At 35.3% G+C, this 23884-nt stretch overlaps 1 non-coding gene across 1 annotated transcript; it reads right to left on the reverse strand.

The window, feature by feature from the left end:
* Positions 1-10700: 10700 nt before the first annotated feature.
* LOC128279772 (small nucleolar RNA R71) lies at positions 10701-10807 on the reverse strand. The gene has a single exon (XR_008269968.1). It is a non-coding gene; the product is annotated as a small nucleolar RNA R71 (small nucleolar RNA).
* Between the last annotated feature and the right edge of the window lie 13077 nt (positions 10808-23884).

The raw sequence follows: 23884 nt of genomic DNA on the forward strand, positions 1-23884 counted from the left end.
CCTGAAGATGAAGATTCAGCCTTAGCATTACCTCGGCCATGTCCACGGCCTCTTCCACGAGCTGCTCGTGTACTCATTTCGTATTATCTGGTTAAGAATTTTATGAATCAGTTTAATATTTCAGTGTTTATTACAGATGTCTTATGAATAACAGTAATTTAGAGTTTGAGTCTACAGTCTCAGTCTACTTATCAGAGTTTCTATAGTTCCAGTGTTACCGTAACTAAAGTACTATGATAAGGTTTTGTACAAGCATATAACAGATATTCAGAAACAATCAGAAAGGCTCAGAAAACTTATAGACTTGGGCCGGAGATTCGTTGTGCCACCTTCTAAAAAAAAAACCTAATTTTAGAAAACTGATTTTAATCTTTAAAATCATCTATTTGTAAAGAGAAAATATTGGAAACATTCTCGAAAACAATTCATAATCAAGTTCCAAAAAAAACGATTTGTGAAAACCTTTATTCAATGTTTCTTTACAAACTCCCATTTTTAGACTCGTTCCACAGCTGATTTATTGCAATTAGCTCTGATACCACTAAATATAACACCCCAAACTTGGCACAGACATTATTGCCAGATCTGACAAGTCACATGGACTTACGACTTAGTATGCACTTGTTGGTTTAAGTGATTGGGGTGGTGTGACACCCCTACTTTGACCCTAGTCGAAAAGTGGTTTCGGGACCACAAAATCGAGTCACAAAAATAATTAATTGTTATATTTTATGCTTATTATTTATGAATAAGTATGTCTGAAAATTTCATGCTTTAAATTTTGTCATTTGGATGTGAAATAAATAAAAAAGGGGGCTTATGTGAAAAATCTTGAAAATGTCATAGGTTAATTGGAAGTGGCTAAAAATTGCATGGTTTGAAGCATGAGGGACTTGCATGTCAAACATTCCCTTTTCTTGGTAGTGGACGGCAAGGATGGGCATGAATGACACATTTTGGCATTTTGTGCTTTGTATGTTAGTAAATAATGTTAATAATATATTTGTTTATATTAAAGAAAATGGTTTCATAAAATAGAAAAAATAAAAGAAATTGAAATAAATGAATAAAACATGTTTGAGGTGAAAATAATAAGGCCATTTCTTCTTCTTCTTGCCGTGAGTTGAGAAAGAAAATAGAAACCTTTGAGTTTAGGGCATTCGGCAAAAGAAGGCTTCAAATAAGGTAAGGTTCATGTTATTTTCTTTGAAAAGTTGTGAATTTTGGTTGGTTTTGAAGCTTGCAACAAGACCCATGTGAAAATTTTTGTGTTCATGAAGCATGTAGCAATCGGTCATGAGCTTAATGGGGTATATTTTGTATGTTTGATGATTTTGGGAGGATAATTGATTCTAGTTGAGTATGAACAAACTAAATGTGCTTGATGGCTCAAATGAGCTTGGAAAGTTGGCCAATGTTGTTTAAGTTCATGAATTAGGCATAATTTCATTCGCCATGGAAATTGAGCATGGAAAAAAAAATCTGGTGTGGGATATATGAAGCTGAAAATTTAGTTTGAAGTGTGGTAATTGTGTTAAAGATGATCATTAAACCTTTATGTTTTATGGTCTTGTAAGTTAGGTGTAAAACCAATGGCCTTTTTATGTTTGGCATGGAATTAGTGGTTAAATGAGTTATGAACCTATTATAATTTGAAAATTTGATGGTTTTATGGAGAAGGGGGCATTCGGAAATAGAGGTTAAATTATAATAACCTCACCTCAGTGAATTGAAGTAAAATTTGACTCTTTATAGGATTAAATTACCAATGACCGAATGTGATGAAATTGTCAAGAAATAAATTTGATTAAATGAGATTCGGTTAATGGTGGGTTTATAGAATAATTGAATGCTAATTTGATTAACTCTCTAATGGTCAAATGTGTTAAACCTTAAAGCGTGATTTAGTTTAACCAAGGGAGAACTTATATATTTGTAGGAGGGCATGTTTGAACGTGTATTGATAATTGATTTTGAAGGTTCGGCTTTATGCTTTGATAGTTGGTTTTGAAGTATATGATGTCTTGGTATAAATATATGTGCATTCGGTTACTCTCATAACATGCATTTAAAGTGTCCTTTGGATGTAATTGCTTATGCACTTGAGGGTATATGAGTTAATTTTCTTTATGGCAAATTTGGATAAGAAGCTAACTAATAATATGATAAGGTAGTCATGTGGATAATCGGCTTTGTGAATATTATTAAAGGTGTAATTAGTTATATGCATAGGTCATCGGTAAAATTGACCACATAACTAGTATATGTATATAAGGCGACATGGTGATACCTAGGTAAATGTATTTGGGATGGTTTTTATGAAATACCGAATGTGTGCAGATGTATCGAGGTGTTGCCTTATGTATGAGTTTCATTGAGAAGATTTACCTTGTTGTTTTTAATGATATAACAAGGTGATTAAAATAGTTTAAATTTTGTTAATTAAGCTAAAGAGCATAGAGGGGCAATTTTGGATAAAGAGAAAGTAAACGAATAGCCGTGGATATCTAGTCGTCGAACACTTCCGAGGTAAGTTTTAAGTGATTAAACGTTGAGTAAAATCAATCATAATAGGACATGATGAGTTGATTTAATAAGATATGATGTGGCCATGATATGTTCTAAAAACAAATGGTAAGTTCTTAAGTCTTTGAGCTTGGAAATTTAAGTGTAATTTGAAATAATCTGCTTAGGACAGCAGCTGTAACGTGAATTTAGAAAATCACCATAAATTTATGGACTTGAATTAGAGGCTGAATAAAACATGAAATTAAATCTTAATGAGTATAGTTTCTTATAAAAGAAACCGTGTAAGCAAAGGAATTTCCGATAATGAGATATTTAAAGTTGTGTGAGACAGTGCAGAATGACACTGTAATCCTCTGTTCTGTTTTTAGAAAATCATCATAAATTGTACAAAAATTTTTAAAAGACAAAATTTTTATTCTAGATGCCTTAGTGAGTCTAGTTTCAAATGAAATAAACTATAACATATTTTGAATTTTTTACAATGAGAAATTTGATTCGTAGTGAAGAGTGGTCAGAATAGTCAAACAGTGAAATAGGTGAAACTTTAAGAAAAATCTGGTATTGATTAGCCAAACCAAAAATTCTGAAAATTTGTTGGATAAAATATGTATGAGTCTATTCTCAGGGAAAATTAACGGCACTTCGTTTGGAGTTTCATAGCTCCATTTACGAATAATTTAATGACTGTTGCTCAGGAAAAACAGCTTGTGCTGAATTTGTGATTATGTTGTAAACCTTAATAAAACTATTTGAGTTGCTTATAAGCTATCGATTAAATATTGGTAATCAAAGTACCAAATCTGTATTAAAGTGAAGCTATAAGCCGTAAATGACTAGTATACCTAGTCAATTTTGTTATGATGAAATTGATGTACAAGATATGTATATGTGATAAGGCCGAATGGCCAATGTGATGAATGTGAAGGTGTATGTATGTGATAAGGCCGAATGGCCAATGTGATGAATGTGAAAGTATATATATATGATAAGGCCGAATGGCCAATGTGATGAATGTGAAAGTGTATGTATGTGATAAGGCCGAATGGCCAATGTGATGAATGTGAAAGTATATATATATGATAAGGCCGAATGGCCAATGTGATGAATGTGAAGGTGTATGTATATGTGATAAGGCTGAATGGCCAATGTGATGAATGTGAAAGTGTATGTATGTGATAAGGCCGAATGGCCAATGTGATGAATGTGAAAGTATATATATATGATAAGGCCGAATGGTCAATGTGATGGAAGTGGAAGTGTATAATCGTGATAAGTCCCAAGGACATTTGTGTCAAGATTATATCCGGGTTAAAACCCCGCAAGCTTTATCGAGAATATTATCTCGATTAATGTCCGTAGGCTTCGTGCTCATACTATATTCGAGCTTTAAAGACCCGACGGCTAAATGCTAGGATTCAAGTAAGACTTTGATATTGAGTATCTGCAATAAGTTACCATCAAATAAGTATTATGTATTTAAGATGTTCAGTACGTATTACTTACTCATCGGTGGAGTGATTTCGAGGTGAATTATCAGTATCAAAGAGGTAGGTAAATGTGATTAATATTATAACTCCAAATATGAGAATGATCTAATTGGTAATGGTATGCTTGTATAATGAAGTATGCGATGAAATATTCTTATGTATTAGTGCATATTCGCCCAAAAGCCTTATGATTTGAGTATGGGTTGGGTTCACTAGATGTGCCAAGACAAGGTAAGGATTATGTTTTGTAAGCTTACGATATGTGATAAGGAATATGTTTGGTTCTTTATGTGCCTACGGTCATTTAGTACTTGTCATGTTGAAATACTTAAAAATATGGATGTGATTATGAACAAGTGGAAAGGATTATTGAAAGTTGAAAATTGATGAAGAATGTGCTTTGGAAATATTCGACCATCTAGATCACTATTGTACGAAAGTATATATATATATGTGAGAGTTAAGTGATGCATTTATTGATATTATAGTTCGAGATGAAGCTCTAGATTAACTTCATCGAACAGTTGAAATGAATGACCAAAGATATTGAATGAAAACACTTTGCGAATTAAAGCTCAGGGCTAAAGAAAGGTGAATTAAATTATGTGAAATTTTGGTTAGGTATATTGGGTCAAATGAGATTTTATCTAGATTAAGTATATGTGAAAAACGTCATTGATTCAACAAAATTATCGTTTTGCTTAAAACTTACTAAGCTTACAAAAGCTTACTCTGCTCGATCATGTTTTGGTTTATAGGTTGTGGATTTCGACTACCGGTTGGGATCATCAAGACTTCGTCACACTATCTACCATTACGACAACTATGTGATTAGACTTAGCTTATGGCATGTATAGGATAGACAATATAGTAGAATGATATTTTGACTATTGTATATAAGCCATATGAAAATGGCATCTTTTGAATGTTTACTTATAGAAGTTTACATGTCATCCATGGCTGTGTTTAGTGTTTATCCAAATGAATGATCTAAAAAAAAAAGTTTTACTGCTCATCATGAGTTACAAGTCCAAGAATGCCCTTACTTATTCCGCGATGGTTACGGGATAGGGGTGTTACAGGTGGTCTTTGTAAAAACAGCGGTTGAATGAAAAGTCAGTTTATCAACCTTTAGGCTATCCATTTGTTGTGCATGTTGAGCTTGGAGAACGTTCATTAATTTTGAAAACCCGCGCGCCTAACACTAGCAGTTTCGACATAGTATAAATATAATCAGAAAATAAAACCATAGCGGAAAAAGAAATTTAAATAGCGGCCTTATTACAACTTAAAACCCAAAATTAAATCAAAATATAAAATAATAAAAATAAACTAACTTAGAAAAACCAACTTTGCAGATGATGTGGCCACTCCGAATCCCTCACAGCTCCAAGCCCACTATGGTTCAGGATTTCCTGCAGAGATTGAAAATAAAGGGTGAGTTCGGTAAACTCAGTGTGTAACATAACCCAACCATAGCCCAAAATAGATCAAACCTCAGAGTCAGACTTATCTGGGCCTTGGCCCAGTACAGAAATCAGAATGAAATCTATAGGCCCATAGTAGATACAAAACAAATATATCATGAATGCAGAAATCCCAACCTAGAGCCATCCATAACACCCCCGTACCAGCCTTACACCATGTGGGGAGACTACTCGACCCACCCAACCGCTACACACCACAAAACTTACAGCGAGGCTGCCAGATATTGTGACAAAGTCACCAGATATAGATATTGTGGCTAGGCCACCAGAACAGATATATGTATGTGGCGAAGCCACCAGATTGCAGCAAGACTGCCAGGTATTGTAACGAAGTCACCAGAACAGATATATATGGCGAGGCCACCAGATTGCAGCGAGGCTGCCAAAATGCTTACTCCATCAATATAAACCCATGTCCCATGCAACAGAAACAATATGTCATGGCATACGGATACAGAAACAGAACATCATGCTTTTCAGAAAAAAATAACCCTAGGGGTAAAATCATAATTTTGCATGCGTAAGGGTATTTCAGTAATTATTACCTATTGCTAAGGTTTCATGCTCATTCTAACGTTTTCCAAGTAATCAGAAGTACTTACCTCATCTTTTTACCAAAGTGGGCCTGTTGGCCCATTGGCCCATTTTCGGCCCATTAAGCCCAGAAATACCGTTGGGCACGAAAATGCACACTCTGCACTCTAATCATCCAAATGCACCATATTCATTAACAACTGTGCGCTTGCACGCTCGCGAGTTCACAAAATACCAACATTTCGGTATTACAGCTTTTACCGATTCAGTCTAAGGGAGGGTGTCGTTTACACACCTGGTTGATGACGATTGATGACGATATCTCCCACGCGGTAATCCTACAATCAATTACTAACACATTAGACTTACGAATTAACGATAACTAACATAAATCCATGTCAACTAACCCAATCATCACACAAGTTAGTTATTTACGCACGAGGGGCAAAATAGTCATTTAACACCCTAGGGGCAAAATGGTAATTTTAACCCACAAGGGTATCTCGGTAATTCTACCCTACAGGGATATTTTGGTATTTCTACCCTACAAGGGTATTTCAGTAATTCTATCCTACAGGGGTATTTCGGTAATTCTACCCTACAGGGGTATTTCAATATTTCTACCCTACAGGGTATTTCGGTAATTCTACAACTTATCCACTTGGGCTTACGGACCCATTGGGACCACATAGCCCATTTCAGCCCATCGCGGCCCGAAATAGCCGTCCTACTTCTAGAGTAATGAGAAATACACACCTGTTAGGAGACTACAGTTAATCCGCGCTCCAAACACTCTTAGCTGATGCCCAACCCAAACAAACACATCACAAAGCAAAAGGGATCAGCGAAGAAGAGTATGCCTACTCTCCTCATGGTTTGCTCTATTTAAAGCCAGCTCTCCATCTACTCTTATGTTAGCTTCCCGATGTGGGATCCTTCCATCACCAGAGTTTAAAACCAAAACCAACTCTTGCCGTCCCAACATAGCAAAATAATCAACCTTTGCGTGCCAAGGGATTAGAACCAAAGTCCTCTCACATGCCAACTCACGCCACCACCACTAGGCCATCAACTCATTTCTGTCATAAATCCAACACATTAAACTTTAAAGCGCACCTACTTGCTTCCAGATTTATTGAAAAGAAAAACCAAAATATATTGCAAGAGCCAAGACTTGAACCTTGGACCCCTTGCTTCCTCTATGGCATCACTTCCTTGTCCCCTAAGTGGCGCCACCTTGCCACTACACCACACTCCTTTTTGTGTCATCTTTTAGCCCTTTACTCTTAAAAGCCCAAACGCCAATTGCATCACTTTTTCATAAAATTAAAATTCCGAAGACTACCACGGATTTAACTTAAGTTTGGGCCTTCCAAAGGCCCACTAACCTCCTAAAATATATATTAACCAACCTGAACACACACAAATTTTAAAAATCACAGAAACACAGAAAATCCAAAAATTGGGGCATTACAAAACATCTAGATTCATAACCATTTCTTAGAATAATTCATAAACTTAACCATGCTCCTTTGTTTGCATATATATCATGCTTCATTTCCATACATATTTCACAGAGACAAAGTTTTTCATATTCACAAAATTTAGTACGATACAAACGTACCTGCATAGGTTATACAATTCATATACTCAATCTCAGATTTCGTACGCTATAATCAGTCAGGTCAGAAATGATACAGATGCTCATAATCAAGTACAATGCCGTCGTCCCAGATGTTGTCTTACATGTAATTCAATATCGATGCCTCTATCCTAGACAGGGTCTTACACGAAATCAGATACGATGCCGATGTCCCAGACATGGTCTTATACATAAATCTCAATCGAGGCCTGTGTCCCAGACACGGTCTTACACGATGACACAGATAGATGTCAACTTTGCTTAGGAACATACAGAGTTTTCCAGATATCAACATATTATCATACTTTACTCCAAAGATATACATCAGGCACTCAAGGCCATCTAATACAGATTACAGTTTATATGTGCAAAATTTATTTCAATTAACACGTAATTATAACTTGACTTACCTCGTACGGATTTCAGATGGAGCGAGTCGACTATTCAACTATTTTGGACTTTCCTCGATCTAAGTCTGATTTTCTTTGTTCTTGATCTAACACAATTCAAATTCAACCATTCAATCATTCATTCACTCAAAATAATCCATGAACACATATTTAGGGCACTTTTCATTTTAGCCCTTACATTTTCACATTTTGACAATTTAGTCCATTTTTCACAAAATCACAAATATGCTAAATTCACCAAGACTATAGCTTGGCCAAATATACATAGCTTCCATACATGTCCAAATAACATAATTAATTCATAATTTAGTCCTTCAAAACCCCATTCTCACAAAATAGTCCAAATGACTCTATTACATCAAAATTCAAAGACAAAACTTATAACCCATCTACCAAGCCTTCATAATTCATCCAAAAACATTTCAAAACTCATGATATCAACAATGGCATCTCATGAAATCTGATAAATGCCAAATTATACATACCTACACCCCAAATACTTAGCATATTTATGGATGTTTATTACTAGATTTGTGGATTTTGGTGCTTTTAATCCGGTTATTTCATGTTTTGTACTCAGGAAAGCACTAAGAGTCGAAAGGAGCCAAAAACGAGCTAAAAAGGGACAAAACAGACCAAATCGAGAAGATGACATGGCCTAAGCCTTGCTACACAGGCATCTCACACACCCGTGGCCTTTGGGGGCATCAACCAAGGTTTTCACGATTCACATGGCCTGGCCATTGAGCCCACACGGTCATGTGTAATTCAAACGGATCGAACACGGCCTGGTAATCACGTCACACGGCCGTGGCACACGGGCGTGTCCCTTTTTCAAAGAGTTGTATTTTACACGGAAAAAGGTACTTAGGGAGGAAGAAAGCCAATCCAAAGCCTATATAAACACCCTAAGTGTGACCTAGAAGGAGGCCGCTCTTTCCAGAACTTTTCTGGAATACAGTACCATACACCAAGAATTACTTGAAGGAGGCCAGACAATCCATCTCAAAAGCCGGAGCTACTCCAAGACTGAAGATCTCTCTCAAAATTCCTTCAGGGGTTTTCGAGTTTTCTTTATGTTTTGTTATTTTCATACTTTTGAGATGTACTCCTATTTTATTATGAACTAAACCTCTTAGATACCTAAGGGGGATAAAACCTATGATGGATCTTGTTATTATTATCTGAACTGTATGATAAATACTTGATTTGTTCTTAATTATGTGTTTTTAATGCTTGAGTTAATATTCCGGGTATTAATTCATGATTTTATGTGATTAGCAGAGGAGGAATAGACCCTGCCTAAGAGTAGATTTGGCATAATTAAGCGGAGTTGATCGAACGCCTAGAAATAGAGTTACAAGATTTTGTCAGATTAGGGTGAAACCTAATAAGGGGATCCATAGATCGAGTTAATGCAACCCTAGAGTGTTAATTAGAGAAAAGTCTCAGTTATTCAATCTAGGGATTAGACGTTATTAGTCTTGAATAAGGATAATAACTTAACTTAGGGATCTCTACGAACAAGTCAAGTGAATAAATCGTCCGGTTCAGAGTCAGATAACAAGTGAAATCTAGGTGGATTCCTCCTTGGGTGTCGTCTTTATCAATTACTTTTCTTCAAGTCTTTTTCCAAATTTTCTCTTTGCTTTAATTAAATCAGTTAACTAGTTTAAATAATTAGTTTAATAAGCAAACCCTTTTATTCTTAGGCTAGATAATAAAAAGATAGTTATTAATAGTACTTTTGGTTCCCTTGGGTACGGTATCCCGGTCTTGCCATTACTATACTATTGTTCGATAGGTGTGCTTGCCTTTTCGTCGTGATAATTGTTAGTCTATGTTTGATCTTCATTATAAATATTTATTACTTGTTACGAATCACACGATCAAGTTTTTGGCGCTGCTACCAGGAATTGAAATATTAGGAACACTAAATTTTTATTACTTGATCCATTTATTTTTCTTGCAAATTTATTTTATTTTAATATTTATTAGTTTACTTGTTTATCTCTCTCTTGGCAGTTTTTTTTATATAGTTTATGACTAGAAGAAACCCGTCAGGACCATTACTCTTTGACGAAGAAATCAATCGTACAATTCGCAAAAATCAAAGAGAAATAAGGTGTAGTTTACGCTACACGGAGAACGAGTGAGAAGACGATACTCAACCCCCAAACGAAGAGATGGCCGAAAACCCATGCGATCAGCTGCCTCCTGCAATTGCAGCTAATCAAAATCCTACTCCACGTACTATAACTATGCTAAACCTTCTTTAACAGGAACTGAGTCTAGTATAGTTAGACCTGCTATTGCTGCAAATAATTTTGAACTAAAACCTAGCACAATTTAGATGATACAGCAGTTTGTTCAGTTTGATGGTTTGCAGGATGAGGATCCCAACACCCATTTAGAGAATTTTCTTGAATTTTGCGATACATTCAAAATCAATGGCATTTCTGATGATGCCATTCGTCTTTGATTATTTCCCTTTTCACTGAGAAACAAAGATAAACAGTGGTTGAACTCGTTACCACGAGGGTCTATCACTACTTGGGTACAAATGACCGAGAAATTTTTACTTAAATATTTTCCGCTGGCTAAACCGGCTAAATTGCGTAATGATATATCTTCTTTTGTGCAAATGGATTTAGAAACACTTTACGATGCATGGGGGAGATACAAGGACTTACTGAGAAGGTGCCCTCACCTTGCGTTACCGCTTTGGCTGCAAGTTCAAACGTTCTACAATGGTGTGAATCCCTCGACAAGACAAATGATTGACGCAGCTGTTGGCGGAACCATTAACAATAAAACACTAGAAGATGCCTATGAATTCATAGAGGAGATGTCACTGAACAACTATCAGTGGCAAGTTGTGAGGACAAAGCCAACGAAAACAGCCGGCGTCTATAACATCGATTCAGTCACCATGCTCTCTAATTAGGTAGAACTTCTCAATAAAAAGATTGACGGTTTACTTGGTTCTACACAGGTACATCCAGTAATGAGGTGTGACTCAAGCGGAGGAGGTGTACATATAGAATACCAATCCTTCAATCCTACAATTGAAGAGGAACAAGTCATCTGTATAGGTAATAATAACTTTAGATCTCAAAATAACCCATACAGTAATACTTATAATACAGGTTGGAGGGACCACCCAAATTTCTCCTAGGGTGGTCAAGGAAATCAAAAGCTACAAAATCCTCAGGGTTTTCAACAACCACCTTACCAATAGGAGAAAAAACCAAACCTTGAATAGATGCTTTCTAAATTCATCTCGGTGTCAGAAACCTGTTTCCAAACTACCAAGACAGCACTTAAGAATCAACAAGCATCGATCCAAGGATTAAAAACTCAGATAGGCCAGCTGTCAAAACTAATCTCCGAATGACAACAAGGTAGCCTACCAAGTAATACTGAACTTAATCCAAGGGAACACCTCAATGCAATTAGCACTCAAGATAAGGAAGGATATATTGGACCCGAGCCAGAAATATAGCAAGACAACACGATGAACAAAGGACGAGAAGAGGTAAACAATAATGATCCTAAACAGGTAAGGATAACTCATGAACCCTATGTGCCATATCCTAAAGCGATGATGAAAGACAGGATAGAAGAACAATTCGGTAAGTTTGTCAAACTCTTAAAGAAATTACATATTAACTTACCCTTTATTGAAGTTCTTTCGCAGATGGCCAACTCAGCAAATTTTTTAAAGGAACTTCTGAGCAATAGAAGGAAATTAGACGCTACATCACATGTGGAACTCAATGCAGTCTGCTCAGCTATTCTAAAGAATGAGCTACCTAACAAATTGAAAGATCCAGTGAGTTTTACAATTCCTTGTTTAATTGGTAGTCTATCTGTGAATAATGCTTTAGCTGATCTAGGGCCAAGTATAAATGTTATGCCATATAAAATGTTTAAACGGCTAGGTCTCGGTAAACCCAAACAGACTAGGATAAGCATACAATTGGCTGACAAAATACTTAGATTTCCTAAGGGTATTATTGAAGACGTTCTCGTTAAAATTGATAAATTTATTTACCCAGTAGACTTCATTGTCTTAGATATGGATGAGGATAACGAGGTACCTTTAATTTTAGGATAGCCATTTTTAGCAACTGCCAGAACCATTATTAATGTAGGTACAGGAGAACCAACACTTCGTGCAGGTGACGACGCAGTAACACTCCAAGCACGCGACTCAGTCAAAACCTCTAAGACTCAAGCTAATGCTATAAAACCTGTCGATGATAAAACTAATATTCAATCATCCTTGTAGGAACTTCCTTGAACAAGGACAACGGAGACAGTGCGCTATTTTCATGAAGAGAACAAAGATGTCCATGAAGAACAAAGACTACAGATAGAGGAGCTAGATGAATTGCGAGAACACAAACTGAGAACACATGATAAACCGAAGCTACGCAAACACAAGCCCGATACCTCTCCTAATCAACTTTAGGTCGACGATACAGTCTTACTAGATGCCGTTGATCCTCACATTGTCACTACCACACCGAATGAGGAAATCCCTCTTACGGTACTTAGTATTTTTCCATTCGGTACAATGGAGGTGAGTCATCCTAAGTTTGGCACTTTTATGGTAAACAACACCCGTTTAAAACCTTATTTTAAAATTGACAGCAGGAACGAGGAGTATGAACTCCTCAAACCACTATGATAAATGAACGGAGAGGTAAGTCGAGCTTAGACTATAAATAAGCGCTTCTTGGGAGGCAACCCGAGCACTAACATATTTTGATTTCTTTATTTTTATTTTCTAACACTTTGGATCCTTAACTTAATCTTTGAATTGCACAGTTTTTCAGAACAGACAGCCCAGCACACGGGCGTGCCTAAAGCCGTGGCCAAACAGGGGAAGCGACACGGCCGTGCGATACGGTCGTGTTGAAGCAGGACATGATTTCCCAAAACACGGGGTACGCTAAATCCCCACGACCGTGTGACATGGCCGTGGGTGAACTTGATAGGAACACACGGGCGTGGGAATGAAAACCCATGGGCATGCCAGGGAAAAGGCTCAATTCTGTTTCTTCGACACGGGCGTGCAACACGCCCGTGCCATTCAGTCGTGTACAACAATACACGGGCGTGCTACCATAACACACGGACGTGAGAGAAGCGAACAAAGCTAGGCACGGTCGTGCGACATAGCCGTGTGCCACACGTGCCCAAGCCACATGAGCGTGGGACAGTAGCCGAGCACGACCTAAATTTAAAAATTCAAAAAACACAGGCTCACACTCAAAGCACACGGTCGTGGCACTAGGCCATGTGACCCTCCCCTATATAAACAAACCATTGTTCATCTTCTTCCCCCTTTCAAAACCCTAGCCGAAAACTTCTCCTCCCCACTTCCTAATCCTTATTCCGGCCACCATTCCCAAGATTCTCACTTCCCCAACCCTCAAACCACCCTGAAATCCATTTCCCTTGCATTAATCCCACCTTCCCCTCTCTATACCCTCCATTTTTCCCACCACACGACTTCCTCTTCGCGTCACATGCCCGTGCGTCACCATACAACAACCCTTGGTTCACTTTCTCAACTTTATTTTTTCAATTTGTATTGTTACATTAGTATTATACATGCTTTACATGGATATTGTACTATTTTGCTTTAGACAAGTTAAGAATTTGACTTAGAATTTTCTATATTTGAATTATTTAAGCCACTAAATAGCATATACTAGTTTTGGGCCTCTTGCTTAACTACTGATGTATCGTGAATTCTATCACTGCTCATATATTTTCAGGTACATTATGTCGTCATCAAGAGGAAAGAAGGTCGCAGTCCTATCCTCAAAGAGACGTAGGGGACTGGGTTCTTCCTCGGTGCGTGCTACAGTTGAAGTTCGGCACCTGTTCCTTGAATTTCTGCAAGCTTCACAGGAGGAGCTATTCCAGATATTACGCGCACAACCCATTACCACAAATCGTTGCATCGAATGGGCTATCGTAGAGCAAGTCCAGCTCACTGACGCCATCTGCGCCCTCCTGTCCACAGACCCATTGGAACGGTCCTTCGCTATTACCAAGCCCACTTATTTAGAGCTAACTTTAGAATTATGCTCTACTTTTCATTTACAGGTGGTGATGACGAACAATGATGACCCAGGCACCATTCACTTCCGATTAGGCGGTCTAGTTCATTTGATAAGTGTCCCAGAGTTTGGAGTTGCTCTGGGACTTTACACAGATGAGTTTATGGAGGAGGAGGACATGAAAGCACTACCATGCAATATCCACATCTCCCCCTCCTTATGCTGCAAGGCTTTAGTACCACTCTCTTCCAACTACGACCCCAGCTACTCGAAGGCCTCAGCTCTCCCCCTTCCCTACGATATCTCTATGCCATATTGGCATACACCTTGATAGAAAGGACAGAGAGCACCAACGTCGTTAACACCCACGACGCCTACTATTTATGGTGCATGGCGAATGCACACGTGACTGACTTGGACAACTTCATTGCTTTCGCCATCCGCCATCAGACCGAGCGATATAGGAAGGGTGTGATCTCCATTGGCCCCTAAGTAACGCGCCTTGCTAGACAATTCGGCCTCCTCAACACCTGGCTCAATTATCAGCGCTTACCCTGATAGGTCTGATGTCCCCACAGGGTATCACGACTCTGTTACACACGAGGATGATCGAGCGTCAACGTGGGACCGATCCTCCTCAGTACAGTCTCTCGCATTCTATTGACGAGGAGGATCTTGAGGACATCCCTGATGATGTTCCCCCACAGCATGAGGAGCCTCCTACCGTGCCACCTAGGGAACGACCAATTCATGTGGCTGCTTCATCGGCACATCTTTTCGACTGACTCGCCCATTTCGAGCAGTATTGCACTACACAGTTCAAGATGATCCACGAGCGAGATCGACGACGGGACCGACAGATGGACGACATGTAGGCCATGATGCAGCAGCTGTACCAGCACTTCCACATCGCCACTCCAGCACCACCACCTGAGGGCCCCACCGATGAGGATCATTGAATCCTCCTATTTTTTATTTTTTAGTTTTATTTTTATTTTTATTTTTATTTTTATTTTATTTTATTTTTATTTTTATTTTAATTTTATTATTTTATTTTGAAAGGCATATCTATATTAGTAAATTTTATTTTTATCTTTCCATTTTCTGGTATTTCTAATAAGTAATTCTGCTACACTCTCTTCCACACAAACTCTTAATAAGCTCTTCATGATTCTACAGCTTGCAAGCAAAGCTGCTAGGAATATTTTACGGAATGAGGAAACAAAAGGGAAACAATACCTCACGAGTGCCATGTTCAACGACCCAATTTCTTCATCTAGCCAAGAACAACGGTAGCCATCACTTTCCCCGAACACTCCATCCTCAGAATCAAGCTCCACATCCATATAACAGGGAGTTTCACCTTCTTTCCTCTTACGATTTTCTTTATTTTGAATAATATATCTTTGTACATTGAGGGAAATGTACATCTTAAGTGTGGGGGGGTGAACATGAACCTAACTTTTTGCATTATTCTCAAATCCCTGAAGTTGATCTTGTGCTTAAGTGATTTTCTCATAATCTTAATCGAATAAATTCTGATTGATCTATAATTATTGTTGGTATGTCATGAATTAGACCATGGGAATTATGGATGATTATTTGATTATAGGACATTAAAGCATCGAGCATGATAAGTTGATATTTTGAGAACTAAAATTTTTAGATTATTTTCCTAAATTGAGGTATTATCTTGAAATCTTAAAGTATACATGAATGACATCAAAAACCCAAATTTTTGGTGAGATTTTTGAGCCTTTTGAGCATATAGTTTTCTTTCTTGCTCATTTCTTTTGTGGTTTGAGTGTGTCAACATTGAACTGTTATTCTAGAACTTGTTTCGATTATACATATCGAGATCACACGTATGATTTGATATACTGAGATGATAAAGACACTTAGGATTTAACTCATTTACTCCATAAAAAGACTTCCCACATAGTTAAACCCTTGGTGAAACCCCTTGAGCCTACTAACCCTTTTTCATTGATTAACCCTCATCATTAACCCATTAACCCATTATTGTTGAAATCCTCCTACTAAATTTGACCCTTTTTATCGAGATTGAATTTAATATTGTTACCTCGTTATGTTCACAATTTTTTGTTACTGAATCATGAAGTATGACTTCTATATTGTATCGACTTAATTTGAAGTATGATTTCTATATTGTATCGACTTGATTTGCTCTTAAAAAAAAACTCAGTATTATATTGTAATTCTCAGCAAGCTAAAGTTGTCATGAACTCATGTAAACTAGTTCTAGATATTTGTTTGTGATTCAGTAATTAAGTTTTTGATTGTGGGGTAATATATTGAAATTATCTCGATTCTAACCTTTGTCTCTTCAGCTTGTATCCATACCTGTAACCTAAACCCCGTTACAACCATGCAAAGACCTTTTGATTAGTGTATCATGTAACACCCTTACTGTCCAGCCGGGATAAGGGTGTATGCGTTACTGCACAAACATACAAACATTAAACTAAAATATGGGCCATAAAATTTCATTCATATTTCAAAATGTTCATTCACTTACACATAGTCCCTTATTTGAGTCTACGAAGCCTAAAACATACTTTAGAAAGGGTTCGGGACTAAACCGAGAACTTACAAAAATCTTGGAAATTTCATGCTTTAAGGCTCCACACGCCCGTGTCCTAAAGTCGTGTTCCATACATGGCTGAGACACATGGTCGTGTCTCTGCCTGTGTGGAATATACCTAGGCTATTTTCCAAGTTTTGGTCAACCTTAATCTCTTACACACTTATACAAAATCAAAAGCATATAACATGGTATTCATTTAATGATTAAATATTCTCAATTAAACCACAAACATAGCATTTGTATGTCATCATACATGTGTATCTCATACTCATTTTACCTTGTTTATTATAGTACCACTTATACATTTATACCAAGATTATCATCTTACCAAATATCTTTAGCTTAATCATCAAGCATTCATATTTAAAACTAGATCATATCTTTATAAAATACCACAATTCCGATGCGTAAAATAACATGTTTGCTTGAAACATTTCAATTCAACTCCATACCCAACAAGAATTACATTGAGACTAGTCATATACATATATATATATATATATATATAAATGTCATGATACATATCATTCTCTTTCTGTTTTCTTATAAACACATATCATTTATTTCATTATATCAATATTTTATATACCATAGTTTCCATGTATTCCACATATATTTAATTTCCTCCTCCTCCTCTCCATTCCACATCCTTAATGTATATAGCATTCTTGTAAGTATGATTTCACAATTTACTAATAAATGCTCACATCAAACTGTCTACACGAGTCATAGTCACTTATTTATAATTCGAGCTACAGAACTCCAAATTAAGATCCCGAAATTTTTCCTTAAACTAGACTCACATATCTTTCCACCATAAAATTTTCATAATTTTTGGTTTAGCAAATTAGTACATTTTATTCATTAAAATTTCCCCTGTTTCACATTCTGACAGTTCTGACCTCTCTTCACTAAAAAATATTTATCTCACAATACAGAAATAGGATAATGTTCTTGTTGATTTATATTGAAAATAGACTCCTTAGGGATTTTAAAAATATAAGTTTAAGCCTCTAATTATTTTTATCCAAATTTTTTTGATTTTCCAAATTCAGAACAGGGGATCACGTAATCATTCTGAACCAGTCTCACAAAAACATAAATATCTCAAAATATAGAACTCATTTTCTTGCTTTATTTCTTTTATATGAAAATATACTCATTAAGATTTAATTTTATATCTCATTCAGTCTCTGATTAAATTTCTACTATTTTTGGTGATTTTTGAAAATCACATCACTGCTATTGTCCAAAATAGTTTTATTGCTAATTCACTCTTTCACACTTTCTTTGTATTAACCTCATTTTAACATACATATCACAAATCATTTTCACCACATGTCATACATCACAAGTATAGGCCCATGATCACAAGGTCACCATAAAATCATCCTCATGTATAACTTACTTGTTTATAACCTTACCACATCCTGGTCACTTAATGAACACATCATTCACATAACCAAGTTCATGCACTTATTCATCACAAAACTCACAAAGCAATATATAGAGAGTCTCCGTTGAACACTTGGATCAATCCTCGATACTTGGTGGTTTCAGCACATAGCTCCACCCATCATATAGTTCGGCTCTCTTGTACACATGGTGAACACTCAAGTACCACCCATGTGACCTAGCCAATTTATCTCGTAGCTCTCTTGTCTACATGGTGTCCTTCACCTGGAACCACGCATGCGACCTAGCTAAATATATCCCGTAGCTCTCTTGTCTACATGGTGTACACATAGTATCACCCATGCGACCTAGCTACATCATAATGTCTTGTAGCTCTCTTGTACACATGATGTGCACTCAACACCATACATGTGACCTAGCTACACACTATCTCAGATCATCCAATCTTTCCAAGGTTCAACTGGATTTTCTCTCTTTTCCAACAATTTCACCAATCAAGTAATTATCCACAAACATATTTCCAATATTATTATAAAATATCATAATACAAGTAATATTAATGTATTACTTACATATAAACTTACATCGCATTTAATATCAAGGCAATAACATTAAATTACACATTGCCTTATTAAAATCATATGAACTTACAATTTCCCATAATATCCATAATCATAGAAATCACTTTTATATATGATAATTCAATGCACTTCATGTACCATAGACATATTTTTAAATCAATTCATAAACTTGGCACCATAATCATTTAATTTAACATAATTCAATTAATTCACTAAATTTAACTTTCAAATATAAATTACAAGATTATTGATGTATTATTATCAAACCAACTTACATACTTTCAACACCTCGGAAATTATAATAAATATATCAAATTTACATTGAAACATGCATAAATTAATACTTATTATACATATGAACTTACCTCGATACTAAAATGATCATTTTACCAACTTTCCCAATTTTCGATTTTTCTCTCATTCTAGGTTCAAATCTCATTTTCTGGGATCTAAAACATCATATTTTACTTATTTAATTAATTTACTATTCAAAACAGTCCTTAACTCAAACTTTGGAAAAATTACAATTTTGCCCCTAATTTTTGCATATTTACACTTTTGCCCCTAGGCTCGGGAATTAAACTTCATCCCTTATTCTTATGTTTTATGACATGCTAATCACTTTTCACTTCTATGGCAACATCAAATTCTCACTCTAACATATACTTATGACTATTAGGTATTTTTACTGATTAAGCCCTTTTACTCGTTTTCACTCAAAACGAGTAGCACAAGTTGTCTAACATAATTTAAAACCTCATATTCTATTATAAAATAGAAAAATAAACACATTTCACCTATGGGTATTTTTCCAAATATGAACCCTAGATTAAATTATTGCTAGAATAAGCTTAATCAAATTACCGAGATTCTAAAAACGTAAAGAACTTGAAAAATGGGGTTAGAACGGACTTACTATTGAGCTTGGAAAGCTTGAAAACCCTAGCCATGGCTTCCCCCATGCTAATTATGGCCTCCAGGAAAAAGATGAGTTAATTTTGGCTTTATTTTCCCTTTTTATTTCTTTTAATTACCAAATGACCAAAATGCCCTTCCTTACTAAACTTTTGAAAATTCCATCCATGTCCAATTTTTTTCCATCACTTAGAAATTGGTCAAATTGCTATTTAAGACATCCTAATTAATATTTCAAAGCAATTTCATACTAGACACTTCTAGAATGCAAGTTTTGCAACTTATTCAATTTAGTCCCTAACTTCAAATTGAACACTTTATGCATAGAATTTCTTCACGAAATTTTCACACAATCATGCAAGCATATTATAGACCTCAAAATAATCATAAAATAATTATTTATATCTTGAATTTTTTGGTCTCGAAACCTCTGTTCCAACTAGACCCAATTTTAGGCTATTACAACTCTCTCACCCTTTAGAGATTTTCGTCCTCGAAAATCTTATCGGAGTGAAGTTTATTACCTTTCTCATAATTTCCAGCATTACTAGCTAATTTTTTTCAAGACGATACTTTCAGAAACACTCTATCATCAATTTGAATCCCAAGATAACTCAGTCAATTCTGATATTTCTCTAACTCTGTCCTTCACTTGTCAACTATTCTCAGTCTCTGGTCATATCTATAATTATTTTATCACTGAACTCTTTGATTCCACACTTAGGAACTTAGTCAACATGATTCTCATGAATTTCCGTTATATACACCTCGTCGGTAAGGGGGTGAGGTCGTACAGTCTCTAACCCGATTCTGACATATATCTATATGACACATTTTTTTCATTATCCACATATGTCATTATAATCATACTATCCACTTCAAACAATTTATTATTCATATCTGCCTTACATAAAATTTCCAATTATCTCATTTCAATCAAGTGCACTCACTCATACATTCTATGAATTTTGAATAACTTTAGTCATCACATTTACTAATTAATTTAGTCAAGCATGCAACAACATATGTAGGCCAAACAAATATGAATAAATATATCACTATATAAACTTTCATCTCAAATATTATCACATATACATACATCACGAATTCTTATTCATACATTCCCGAGTTTAACACATCATAGCTACATTTTATTAAATACTTCAATATTACTATTAAATGGTCAGATGTAGCTCGGTTGGAGAATACTTCATTTTAAACAAAATGGTCCTCATTAGTGTCGGGAGACATCACACTATCACATATTTGTGGCACGTATAACTAAACTCTCACACTTACTATGTTAGTCCGAGAATCGACTAAACCTGCTCTGATACCACTAAATGTAACACCCCTTACCCGTACCCAAGGCTGGGATAAAGTACGAGGCGTTACCGGACAAACATACAAACATTAAACTAAAATACGGGCCATAAAATTTCATTCATATTTCAAAACGTTCATTCACTTACACATAGTCCCTTATTTGAGTCTACGAATCCCAAAACATACTTTAGAAAGGGTTTGGGACTAAACCAAGAATTTACAAAAATCTTGGAAATTTCATGCTTTAAGGGTCAACACGCCCGTGTCCCAAAGTCGTGTTCCATACACGGCTGAGACACATGGTCGTGTCTCTGCCTGTGTGGAATATACCTAGGCTATTTTCCAAGCTTTGGTCAACCTTAATCTCTTACACACTTATACAAAATCAAAAGCATATTACAATTTATTCATTTAATGATTAAATATTCTCAATTAAATGACAAACATAGCATTTGTATGCCATCATACATGTGTATCTCATACTCATTTTACCTTGTTTATTATAGTACCACTTATACATTTATACCAAGATTATCATCTTACCAAATATCTTCAGCTTAATCATCAAGCATTCATATTTAAAACTAGATCATATCTTTATAAAATACCACAATTCCGATGCACAAAATAACATGTTTGCCTGAAACATTTCAATTCAACTCCATACCCAACAAGCATTACATTGAGACTAGTCATATATATATATATATATATATATATATATATATATATATGTCATGATACATATCATTCTCTTTGCTTTTCTTATAAACACATATCATTTATTTCATTATATCAATATTTCATATACCATAGTTTCCATGTATTCCACATATATTTATTTTCCTCCTCCTCCTCTCCATTCCACATCCTTAATGTATATAGCATTCTTGTAAGTACGATTTTACAATTTACTAATAAATGCTCACATCAAACTGTCTACACGATTCATAGTCACTTACTTATTTATAATTCGGGCTACAGAGTCCAAATTAAGATCTGTAAATTTAGCTTAAAACCGGACTCACATATCTTTCCACCATAAAATTTTCATAATTTTTGGTTTTAGAAAATTAGTACACTTTATTCATTAAAATTTCCACTGTTTCACATTCTGACAGTTCTGACCTCTCTTCACTAAAAATTAATTATCTCAAAATACAAAAATAGGATAATGTTCTTGTTAATTTTTATTGAAAATAGACTCATTGCGGATTTTAAAAATATAAGTTTAAGCCTCTAATTATTTTTATCCAAATTTTTGTGATTTTCCAAAGTCAGAACAGGGGATCACGTAATCATTCTGAATTAGTCTCACAAAAACATAAATATCTCAAAATATAGAACTCATTTTCTTACTTTGTTTCTTTTATATGAAAATAGACTCATTAATCTTTAATTTTATATCTCATTCAGTCTCTGATTCAATTTTTACTATATTTAGTGATTTTTCAAAATCACGTCACTACAACTATCCAAAACAGTTTTATTGCTAATTCACTCTTTCACACTTTCTTTGTATTAACCTCATTTTAACATACATATCACAAATCATTTTCACCACATTTCATACATTTCACTCTTGTACACATGGAGAACACTCAGTACCACCCATGTGACCTAGCCAATTTATCTCGTAGCTCTTTTGTCTACATGGTGTCCTTCACCTGGAACCACACATGCGACCTAGCTACATATATCCCGTAGCTCTCTTGTCTACATGGTGTACACATAGTATCACCCATGCGAGCTAGCTACATCATAATGTCTTGTATCTCTCTTGTACACATGATGTGCACTTAGCACCATACATGTGACCTAGCTACACACTATCTGTATCATCCAATCTTTCCGAAGGTTCAACTGGGATTTCTCTCTCTTTTCCAACAATTTCACCAATCAAGTAATTATCCACAAACATATTTCCAATATTATTATAAAATATCATAATACAAGTAATATTGATGTATTACTTACATATAAACTTACATCTCATTTAATATCAAGGCAATAACATTAAATTACACATTGCCTTATTAAAAATCATATGAACTTACAATTTCCCATAATATCCATAATCATAGAAATCACATTTATGTATGATAATTCAATGCACTTCATGCACCATAGACATATTTTTAAATCAATTTATAAGCTTGGCACCATAATCATTTAGTTTCACATAATTCAATTAATTCACTAAATTTAACTTTCAAATATAAATTACTGCATTATTATTTGTATTATTATCATACCAACTTACATACTTTCAACATCTCGGAAATTATAATAAATATATCAATTTTACATTGAAACATGCATAAATTAATGCTTATTATACATATGAACTTACCTCGATACTAAACGATCATTTTACCAACTTTCCCAATTTTCGATTTTTCTCTCATTCTAGGTTCAAATCTCATTTTCTGGGATCTAAATCATCATATTTTACTTATTTAATTAATTTACTATTCAAAATAGTCCTTAACTCAAACTTTGCAAAAATTACAATTTTGCCCCTAAATTTTTGCATATTTACACTTTTGCCCCTAGGCTCGAGAATTAAACTTCATCCCTTATTCTTATGTTTCATGACATGATGATCACTTTTCACTTCTATGGCAACATCAAATTCTCACTCTAACATATACTTATGACTATTAGGTATTTTTACCGATTAAACCCTTTTACTCGTTTTCACTCAAAACCGAGTAGCACAAGTTGTCTAACATAATTTAAAACCTCATATTCTATTATAAAAAAGCAAAATAAACACATTTCACTTATGGGTATTTTTCCAAATATGAACCCTAGCTTAAATTATTGCTAGAATAAGCTTAATCAAATTAGGGATTCTAAAACGTAA

Source organism: Gossypium arboreum, chromosome 8, assembly GCF_025698485.1.
Source record: "Gossypium arboreum isolate Shixiya-1 chromosome 8, ASM2569848v2, whole genome shotgun sequence".
In the NCBI taxonomy this organism is placed as follows: Eukaryota; Viridiplantae; Streptophyta; class Magnoliopsida; order Malvales; family Malvaceae; genus Gossypium; species Gossypium arboreum.